The sequence below is a fragment of the Hirundo rustica genome, chromosome 11 (assembly GCF_015227805.2).
Source record: "Hirundo rustica isolate bHirRus1 chromosome 11, bHirRus1.pri.v3, whole genome shotgun sequence".
Taxonomy (NCBI): Eukaryota; Metazoa; Chordata; class Aves; order Passeriformes; family Hirundinidae; genus Hirundo; species Hirundo rustica.
This window is the reverse complement of record NC_053460.1, coordinates 15,768,742-15,779,277: the sequence shown is the minus strand read 5'-3', so window position 1 is coordinate 15,779,277 and position 10,536 is coordinate 15,768,742. Positions and strand designations below refer to the sequence as shown.

Below are 10,536 nucleotides of genomic sequence, written 5' to 3'. Positions count from 1 at the left end.
GTCAAATATCACCTATTTTCATGGGCTAAAATTTGCAAGTTCATGAAATTACTGTTTCAACTAACATGTTTTAGTTTTTAACTAAAGTGTGTTTGAGAACTAGTTTACAGGAAATACGCTATTGGCTAATGTTCAATATTCTTGCAGCTGTTTTTTGGAAGCTTTGAATTTCACTTTCTTTGCTAGAGATCTATTTTGGTGACCACATTAAAAAACCTCCAATAATCACTTGGATATGTTTACAGGTGTTCATTAGAAAGTTTTAACTCGAGGGGTGAGTTTGTCAGGGTCAAGATTTCTGCTTTGGAAAATGCTACATTAAATTGAAATTACATCTTGACAGTGCCTTCCTGCAATTTTAATATTTGTTCATAAACCATCATATCTGATAACGCTGGTAGGAACAACTTCAGTATTGTGAAAGCATTAAGGATTAATTAGTAATTTGGAAGTTGTCCCAGCATCTGTGCAGTATTCTGGCTGCAGGTCCCTTTTTGGCTGAGTGGTTGCAGGAGCTCTGGGACTCTGACACGGGTTTCACCTGTGGAGCCAATCTGGTTGATGGGAACCTGCTGGGTGAGAGGGCACGGTTGAAAGGTTCCAGGTGAAATTACACCAGTCCAAGTGCAACCTCACACAACCTTATCACTAAGACAAAAGTCTCAACCTTCAAATCTCCCTTCCCCAACACTTTTCCCTTCCCCATCCGTCCCACATGTGCTGCAGAACCTCGTTAGGCTAAGTGGGTGCAACTGGTGCTGCAGCCCCAAAGCACCTGGGGACAGGATTTATAAGGGTCTGTCTTAGCTCTGCTGAATTTTTTGTGCTTCTATCTTTCTACCTGTCTGTGGAAAACATCCAGGCCTTCCTGCCAGAAAAGGTATGTGCATGGAGTTAATGAATATGTATGGCAGACATAAAAATCCTCCACTTTGTGTGAGAGATTTAGACAGGAGTGTTTGAGACAATAGTGTTTATTTGGTGATGAGGTAGATTCTGCTTATCTTTGAAAATTTCTGTGAAAGTTATGGTGGAGGGATCTGCTGCTTTCAGAATGGGGTACTTTTAAAGCAACAAGCTGGCAAAAATACCTTTATCTAGAAAGGACTTGTTAAAGCGTGTTATGTATTTGGATGAAACAACCAAAATATTAATGGAGTGGAATTTTCAGCCCTCTGAAGTAGATTGCGTATTTTACATGGGAGAATTCAAGTACATATAAAAGTGTGCAGACGCTTCCCTTCTTGACTGCTATTTTTCAGAAGTACAACTGTGTGCATATCAAAAAGGGATGTCTTTAATAGTTTGCCTGTTGCTTAATTAGTCTGTAAGAATGTATTATTCTTTGCAGAAATTAGCTAACAGTTTGAAATGTTACAGAAGCACTATTGCATGCCCAAGTATACCTTTAGAAATAGAGAAAATAGAAAAATGTTGAGCTGGAAGAGCTGCTGGAAGACTGATTTGCTTAAGAGGGGCACAAATCTTTAAATTTCAAATTTTTTTTTTGTTTCATATTAATGTTCCACAAAAGTTTTAGATTCACTTCTGTGGGACCTCTGATAATACAAATAAAATAAGTGACTCTCTCTTGGTAAAATACCTCTTCATAAACTTTGAAGTCAGTGCTAACTGCATGTTTCATTTTTTTTTTTTCCCTTAAAGAAGTGCTTGGGAATTATTTTTGGGGAGGTAAAATTATTTATAAGTTAGGCTTATTTGTTTTTTTGTTCTGAGTGATCAGTGTGTTTCTTTTAAAAAAAGATAATCCAAGGAAGGTTACCAATACTAACAAAGATACTAGAGTTCTTAAGGCAGTGGCTTTTTGTTGTGGTGGTGTGTGGTTGGTTCGTTTGTTTGGTGTTGTGGGGTGTGGTGTTTATTTTTGTTTTTTGTTTGTTTTTTTTTTTGTAGTATCTTGCCTTTAAAATTTATTTTCCAATTTTTCAGTGGGCAGGAAAGCAGATATCTGTTTCCTTTTGTGTCCTTGCAGAACTCATGCACTGAATGTGAGCTTTTGTGTTGTTTTTGAATGATGTAGAAAAATGATATATGGCTTTCTATAGCAATGCACTTGGATTTTAAATGCATAATGGCTATAGTGTAAAAAAAAAAAAGCTGGGGAAAGTTTTGTGTGTGTTTCTGTATCTTTTTCCCCTTGATTTGTAAATGAAATTGGGGAGTAAAACAAGTGCTCGAAATCCATTCCTGATCTGCTCTACCTCCTCAAACACCTGGTGTTTTGTTAACTGTAGCATCACTGTTTCTGGGAGTTAACCATGGGGAAAGATGCTTCTTTCTGACTGTGGACAAGTCAAAGAACTAGCAGAGAGAAGGTTCTCCGTCTCTAGGATATGCCGTGTGGGCAATTATTCTATGAAAGGAAATCTTAACTCCTTAAGGCCATGAATGGACCTGCATTTGAATCCTGAATTTTCTAGTTTGGCAACATACAGTGTTTTCTCCCTTTCATCCTGAGGCAGAAATATATTTTGTGTCAACTTCCCATAAATGTGAGAATGCGCTATATTGGGTCCATTTGGTCAATCGATTTCTTTTGACTGAAAAGGGAAATATTAAGGACGAAATGAAATAGTCATGTTCGAATCTACCAAACAGATGTTTGCTCCTGGAGGCTTTACTGTACACAAAGCTAGAGGATTAAAGTAACAAACTGATAAGTCTATAAGCATTTTCAGAATGAGAACTTTTCAATTTATCTTCCTATCTGCAAGATTTCTGCCTACACCAGCTTGTACTCCAGGATCCCAGCTCATTTCCTGTACTTGAGTCTTGGAGTTGTTTCTGCATTCGACTTCGTTTCCAGGAAAACACAACAAATCTGTGATCATTACAGCATGTCATAGTAATTAATAACCTTTGGTTTCTCTTTGTGGAGCAGACCTGATTGTTTTAAAGGATATTTTAATCTAAAATCAAGTAGTAGAGAGATAAGGGAACATTAGTTTGTTTTGTTGTAACAGATGTGTTTCTTGCCAGGACTGACCAAGTGGCTGAAATAGCTTCATTATTTTAGATGGATAGCTAATTACTGTCCTTTTTTTTTTATTATTCCTATTTCTGTCCTTCATGTGGTGGTTGTGAATTAGCTTTGTGCCATTTTCTAAAGTATCAGGCATTTTTATACATTTGGTATATTGAATGGCAAATGCTTGATGTAAAGTCTGCAGTTTTACTCCATAACCAGATTGTAAAATATGAACTGAATTAATCATAACTGCAAAGAGTAATGGCACATTTTCTCTTATTTTATCTTTACTGCCTTTCAGATCATGGTTTAAAACCTTCTACATCTGGTGCACAGAATGAGGCAGCAGCTTTGGTAGTGGATAGCAAGAGGCAAAGGTCAAACCAGAGGCTGCACAACTATTGTGCACTGGATTTATTGTTTTAATTAAGAGTGTGGCAGTTCATCATAAACTGTTTATGGTGTTTTTGCACAGTGCAGCATTTTGAAATCAACTGTTTTAATGAAAACATAATGTCATATCTGTCAAAGTTCTAAATATTTTGAAAGTGAAATATGAAAACAAGAACTTTAATTCTGGGTTTACTGGGATTAGGTCCTGGAATTGTTTTAAAATCCCTTATGTGTCGTATCACAGGTAGCATAGTTCTGTGTAAGAAAGGAAATGGAAAATATTGTGTGGAGCTTATTTAATTGTGAAAAAACATGCTGAGGGTTAATGTATTGAGAGACAAAGCTGTTATGATTTGCATTGGAATGCCAGAATTAAGACAAAAACAGAGATAAGGCATTTCCTTATTCATAAGCAGCATGTAAATGCTGTATCCTGGTTGTGTGCTAAAAAGGCAACCAAAGAAGGTCCAACAAATAAACCCCCAAACAGAGTGAATCCTTAAACCTGGAAAGAAAGAAATGTGCTGTGGGTTGTGTGCTGTGGGATGTAATGTATTATCATCGGGGTGTTTGTAACTAATTGTTTACAGGACCTAATGCCTTTCTGTGGAATTTTAAGGCTGAACATTTTGTAGTCTAACAAATTTCTGCTGCTCCTCTGTATTCATGTAGATATGTAAGGCAATTTTTTGTTACTTTTTTTTGTGTAGTCTGATAAAATATTTGTATAATCTGAAAATTATATTTTTGTAGTACTCTCCTTGGAAAATAGAAATTAAGTCTGTCATTAGATGCTAGGCCACAGTAGTTGACTGAGCAGGGTAATGTATGTTACATTTTGTGCTATACTTGGTCAAGTTTCATATATATCGTATTCCATGTTATTTTATTAAATTTAATATCTGCACTTCCTATTACCAGACATGCCTCTCATTCAAAGCACAGAGGCACAGTTCTCTAATCAGAAGTGACAAGCTATATACTTTCTTTCAGCCATTATTCGGTAGCCTAGAGCAAGGAGCTATGTTTCCTTGAAAATGTTTTGAATTGGGTTATTTTTATTGAAGTATTAAAGTAATTCTTCAGATTTTAGGCTATTATTTAAGTACTTTTGGGAGAATGCAATAACCTCTGGATTCTGTAGCCTTTGTTATGTTAACAGTTATAGCTGCTAAATGTATCTTTTTAATGCTTGTTATGTAAGTGTCTGGAAAAAATCATCGGACTGATAGAAACTAACAATATATAGGAAATAAGCAAGATTAGTTGACTAAATCAGTTTACTTTTGAAGTATAATATCAAAGTGACTTTCTATTTAAATATACCAATACATTCTGGTCACCATACCTTCACCAAGAAACATTGCAACATGAAGTTCATATTTGGCAGATTTATTCTGAGTGTGAAAATTATGCTTTCCTATGTGAAGGCAATTATGTTGGCTTTTGATGATGTTGGCTGGAGCCCTCTGTGGAAATTCCTAACGCTTAGGTTTGGTGAATATCTTTGTTGAAAGGGCTTCTGGAATCTCTGCAGATTTTGTATGTCCTTTACAGACAGAAAGCAGAGTGAAGGTGTTGGAATAGATGGGGTGGGTTTGGTACTGAAGGAAGGAGGAACAGGGTGCCTTTGTGCCTCTGCTGAAATAGGATGTGCCAAGGAGAGAATCCAGGGAAAAGAGTTTTATTGGGGCTATAGGAGTTGAGGTAGAGATGTTTTCTGGAAGGTGACCTTAACGCATCACACATCCCTCCCACGTGTTGTGTGTGTGTATCCCCGGGGATGTGTGAAGTTCCAGAGGAACTGGAAATATTGATTGGAATTAGGTGAATAACGTGAGGAGATCCAGAGTGCTGGTAGTGGATCTCCCTGACACCAGAAGAAAATTCCAGCCTTTGATAAATGCAGACAGTGAGCCTTGTGGAACTTTGTGGTGGTGTAGAGGTACGTGTGAGAGAAGTGTAATGCTGAGAAGGTAACTCCAGTCTTCAACAAAGATCTTGTTCTATTGGCAAATATTATGGGCACAGCTCAGAATATTTTCCCAGAAGTAATTTCATTAAAAAAAAAATCTGCCAGTTGTAGGCATTATTCATATATATTCATAGCTTCTTCCTGTTGTAGGTTGGTGGTGGTGTTTTTTTTGTTTTTTTTTTTTTTGAGTATGTTTTAATTTTTGAGAACTTTCTTTTGTTAGTGTGCTGAATTGATAGTGCTTGTCGTGGTATTAAACATCAATGTTGTTTATTATCAGGGTTCTGTACTGTTTTGGTCTGTTTAAACATGCAGTGGGACTTTAGCACAATTTTTGACCAGGACTATCCTAGATCTAAACATAGATTCATGTATATATTATCAATTCAAATGATTGTGTTACTGTCTAATTCAGATGGATGAAAATGTAAGAGATCCACAGGCAGCATAGACCTAAGCAGGGAAAAAGAAAACCCAAGTACTCATGAGCCTGTTAGGGGGAAAACAGGAAGACTTGCAGACAATGTGAGGAATACCTGTGCTGAAAACAGGATTAAGCTCCATTATATTACCCAGCGGCTGTGTATGTAGCTTGGATTAAGTAATTACATGCATACTATATTATTTGATTTGCCAATGCGAACTGTCTCACAATCCCAAAAGTCAGGGACTTTTCTGTGGAAAATATGGCCCTGAATAGACTTTCAGATAATAGTTCTTACACTATTGGTGGGATTAGAATTAAAAATCAATGGTATAATTAATTTTTGAAATTAATTTATCACTAGTTGAAATATAAAAGTGAGTAATATGAATGTGGTTAATATTAAAATAAATGAAATAGGTAGAAACTGATGTGAACCAGTAGAGTAAAAACCCATCAGAGATGACTGAAACATGTTAAAAATTAAAATATTAATTCTAATAATAACCAGCCCTGCACACAGAGAATGAAAACATCAACAGAGTAATGACATTCCATGCCTTAAATATTTCATAAGATGCCTAGCAATACTTGGAAAAAAATACAGAGTGGCAGTAGAAAGCTTCAGTAGAAATGCAGATATACAGGAAGTGCTGACCTGGGTGAAAATGAGAGAGAGGTCTCACCCTGGCCCTGCTTTCTTCTTACACCCGGGGCTGGACACAGGACACCAAGTTAAACTACCCATAGATGTGACCCTGTGAGTTCAGCTGGATGTGACCCAGCTCTTAGGGATGGCATTGGGACCTGGCCATGGGCTGTGTCTGTACAAGCAGCTGGAGGATGCTCCTGGGTCCCCTCCTTCTCTCCAGCTGACTGTGGATGGATGAACTTTGCTTGGTACTTCTGGAGCCAAGCGCTGTGTTTAGTGTTTAATGGTTGATTTTCACTGGTTTTCTTCACTGCTTGAAGTGATTCAGCCAGCTGGATGTGATCTGGGAATTGCTTGGTGAAGTGTTGTGGCACATATAAGCTAGAATAGGTGGAAGGGGGGATTGCTTTTGGCCTTGAAAACCCATGGATCTTCTTCAGATATATAAGACCACCAACAAATGTCAGAATTCATTTGGCTCTCTGTTAAAATGACATGACAAAAATTCACATAAAGATGGAAAAAAATCATTAATATATACCACTTTACTGTGTTTATTTTTTTATTTTGAAATTTACACAGGTGTGTAAAATTTTGAAATATGTCAGTTATTTGCTAGGGCAGTGTAGGAGTAGTACAGTATTTCAGGGATATTGTATGAACATAAGAAACACTTTATATTTCAACTTGTAGGTCCTGAATTTAAAAAAACTCCATATTTCTGTTCCTAATATTCACTGGGGACAAAGAAGAGAAAATCATTATGTTCCCTTTATAACTCCTACTCCTGCTTTCTGAGATGCACAAGTTTTTATAACTTGCTCATCACTGATACAGTTTAACTTGTAGGAAAAAAAACTGTTAATGTTAATCTGGGTGTAAATGTAGAAAATACAGGAGGATGTATAAATGGAATAAAACGTCCAGAGTTTTCACAAAAGACACTTTTCCCCTGGGACAAATATTTGTCCCAAAATTGGACAAGTAAGTGGTATTTGAGGATCTTATGTTTAAATGCTAGTGGATGGAAGAAACAGTGAAAAAATTTGCATGGGAAACAGACCTCAAACTTTTTTCCCTTAATTTTTCTTAAATGAGTATCTGTTTATTATTGAATAGTGACTATTAAAATTTATTTTGTTAAATGGTGCTGTCATGTGGCAATTTAAATGCTGAATTTTTACCAAATGTATAATTAGCACTCTTAATTGAAAGCCATAGCTTGATAGGCCAATTTCTATAGTCTTAAAGCAGAAACTCCCACATATTTATTGTAATAATCTACAGCAAGATAAAATGAATAGAAATATCTAAGAATATATTAAGATATATATTTTTACATTGGACATTAGTGCTATATACAAAATATATTGGGAATGTGTTTCAAAATATTTCAAACATTGTTGACCTTTCTTATATAATACCAAGCTCAGGGAAATATATTTGCATAGATTTAGTAATATATTGTAAATAACTACATGGGACAGTGCACATTTTTCCTTAAGATGCAGCATTATAAGCAAGACATTAAATTATGCCTATCAGACAAAGCAGCAGAATCTCAACATTTTTTTATAGCACATTCTATTGGGAAGACATCTCTGCTTCTAAAAAGCACATGCATTAACTGCCTGATTCATGTGGTGACATGTGGCATATCCAAATGTGTTATGGATCTCCCAGGAATAAAAACAACATAGCAAAATCATCACCTTGGGATGTTCATTGAGTGAATATTTTACAGACATACTCCTTTTATATTTATATAATAATTTAGTGTTATGACAATTTTTTTTAGCAGTGTTGGCAGTTTTTCTTTTTTATAATGGTATTATATTTGTGAGCCTATTAAGTGCACATGGGCTAAACTAGAGAAAAAAGTATTTTTCATAATTCCTTAGGGTGCTTGTAGCACAAGAACCATATTGGTATAGAAAAATGTTAATAAAAGGTCAAGCAGAACTTTCCAATGTTTATCATGATAGCAATAGCAATTTGGGGCTTTTTTGAATTGTATATTGAAGAAGCAGATTTATGGAGTGTATAGAGAGGAAGCTGTACCTGCTCTACTTGGCACTTGAAGGCCTTATTAAGAGGCAGATCTACCTTTTAAAATGATAAAAGCAGATATTTTCTACCACTTTTTCCTTTTAAATGTCTGGAAGTCGGTGTGAAATGGTACAAAATGAGCTGTAGCAGTTGTTTTTGTCGCTGTCTCTGTGTTACAGCCCTGAGCTCTGGACTTGAGAAGGGTGCTCACATTGTGCAGTCCCTTTTGCTGCTCCAGAGTTGGCATCCAAAATGGGAACCATGCTTTTAGTGAAGCGTCTCCAAGTACAGGAGATCAGAAATGCTGGCTGCTGATTGAGAGATCTGTCTGTCCTGGTGCACCTTAGGCTTATCTTTGCACTGAAACAAGGACCTTGCTGGGCTGCTGTCTGTCAGCTCCTAGGTCTGCTGCAGCCATGTGAGAGTCTGAGCTCAAATTCTGATTTAATGGGTCTTTTACAGCTTTTCTTCTCGCAGAGATGCAGTGATTTGTTTAGTTATAGAACAGATATGTCTATTTAGAGTGTGCAGTTGATATAATGCCTGTCCATATTTATCCAGCGAAGCTGAAATAGTAAAAGGTGCATGATTTGACTGCCTGTGAACAGGATGAAAGGTGGCTGATTTAAATTTTGTTGGTACCTTGTCTGGTGTTTTTTCAACTGAAATGGGTCTGCTCTTGCACCCTTGAAGTCTATGGGGTTTTATTTATTTTTTATTAAGGATATTTAAATAAAAGCTCTGATGAGATTAACTCTGGCATGAATGTGTACATGTGCCTTTACACTCTTGCTGTGAGATTACAGCCCATCAGTTATCACCAACTCTTCAGTGAAAGAGGAGTGAGTAAATTTGTGTGCTGCTGCTTCATGCATTAACTTGCTCGGGTGTCTGTGTCCCAAAACAAGGTGATTTCCTTCATTGTCTTCCTGCTCAAAAGAGTGGGCTGTAACCTTCTATTGTCACACCTGGTAACTGGGCTAGAATTAACTGCAACAGTTCCCAAATCCTGACCAGCTCAGAAGGTTTGGATGATTTGCACTCAAATCAGTGCAAGCATCTTCGGGCCCAGTATTGTGACAATACTAATTTTCAGGTAACTTTGTTTCTCCTCCAACAGATTAAACTTTACTCTGTGTATGTACAGGTCTATGTACAGTGCATAGATGTTATTAAATACTCTAAACTAGATACTTCACCTGTTTTACACAATCCAAAATAATTTTCCTCAATTGCTTTTTTGTAAATATTTCTCTGATAGTATGGGATGCTTTAATTATAGGCAAGTTACAACAGTGTTATGCTGCGTATTAAAATACTGACCATAGGCAAATATTGCATCTCCTGAAAACAGAAACGTGTTTTCTGTGCAAAAGTATAGGTAAAGGCTATTTTTTTGAAATTGATCCAAGCTGGCTCCACAGGAACAGAAGCATGAGCATCCAAAGTAGCTGTAACAGCAGGAAATTCACTTTTCATTGCCATTTTGCTGTATCCCTTGTGAAAAGGGTTGAAAATAGTGCAGGGAAACTACAGGAAATCTATATCAAATTTTCTTAGAGATCCATCTTATTGTTTAGCAATTTTCCATTGTAACATATTAGCATTGTATTTAGTAGTTCTTTGTGGCAAAGTCAGTGCTGATGATTTTTTTATGGTATCAAAATGGTATTAAGAATTAATAAAGAAGTGTTAATGAAGAGCAAGTGATGTTGGTAAAATAAGGTATATAAAATACATAAACGGCATCAGGTTTGCCAGTAACAACTGATCTATAATATGCTGCATAATATCTGGTACCATGTCATCGATGGTTTCCATTTTTATCTTACGGTCTAGAAAAAACAATTTCTCATGTGTCCATACAGCATTAAAAAAAAAAATAAAATCTTTCTTACACACCTTTTTTTGTGTATAGCAAGGCTTCCCTGGGAGCTTTTCTGTGCAGTGAAATTGTGATGCTTTTCACATGTATAGAAATCCTTTTGTAGGTAGACCTGAAATAGCTGGGGAGTTGGTGAACTAAACCATGTGAAACCACACAATGGGAAGAT

General features: G+C 36.4%; 1 long non-coding RNA gene across 12 annotated transcripts in view; it reads left to right on the top strand.

Moving 5' to 3' along the window:
• The first annotated feature begins 34 nt into the window (after positions 1-34).
• Positions 35-10,536, top strand: part of LOC120758013 (uncharacterized) — a 209,892-nt gene continuing 199,390 nt past the window's right edge. For all 12 annotated transcript variants that reach the window (XR_005702736.1, XR_009208226.1, XR_005702741.1 and 9 more), the window contains exon 1: positions 35-880. This is a non-coding gene — a long non-coding RNA (uncharacterized LOC120758013). The remainder of the gene's footprint in view (positions 881-10,536) is intronic.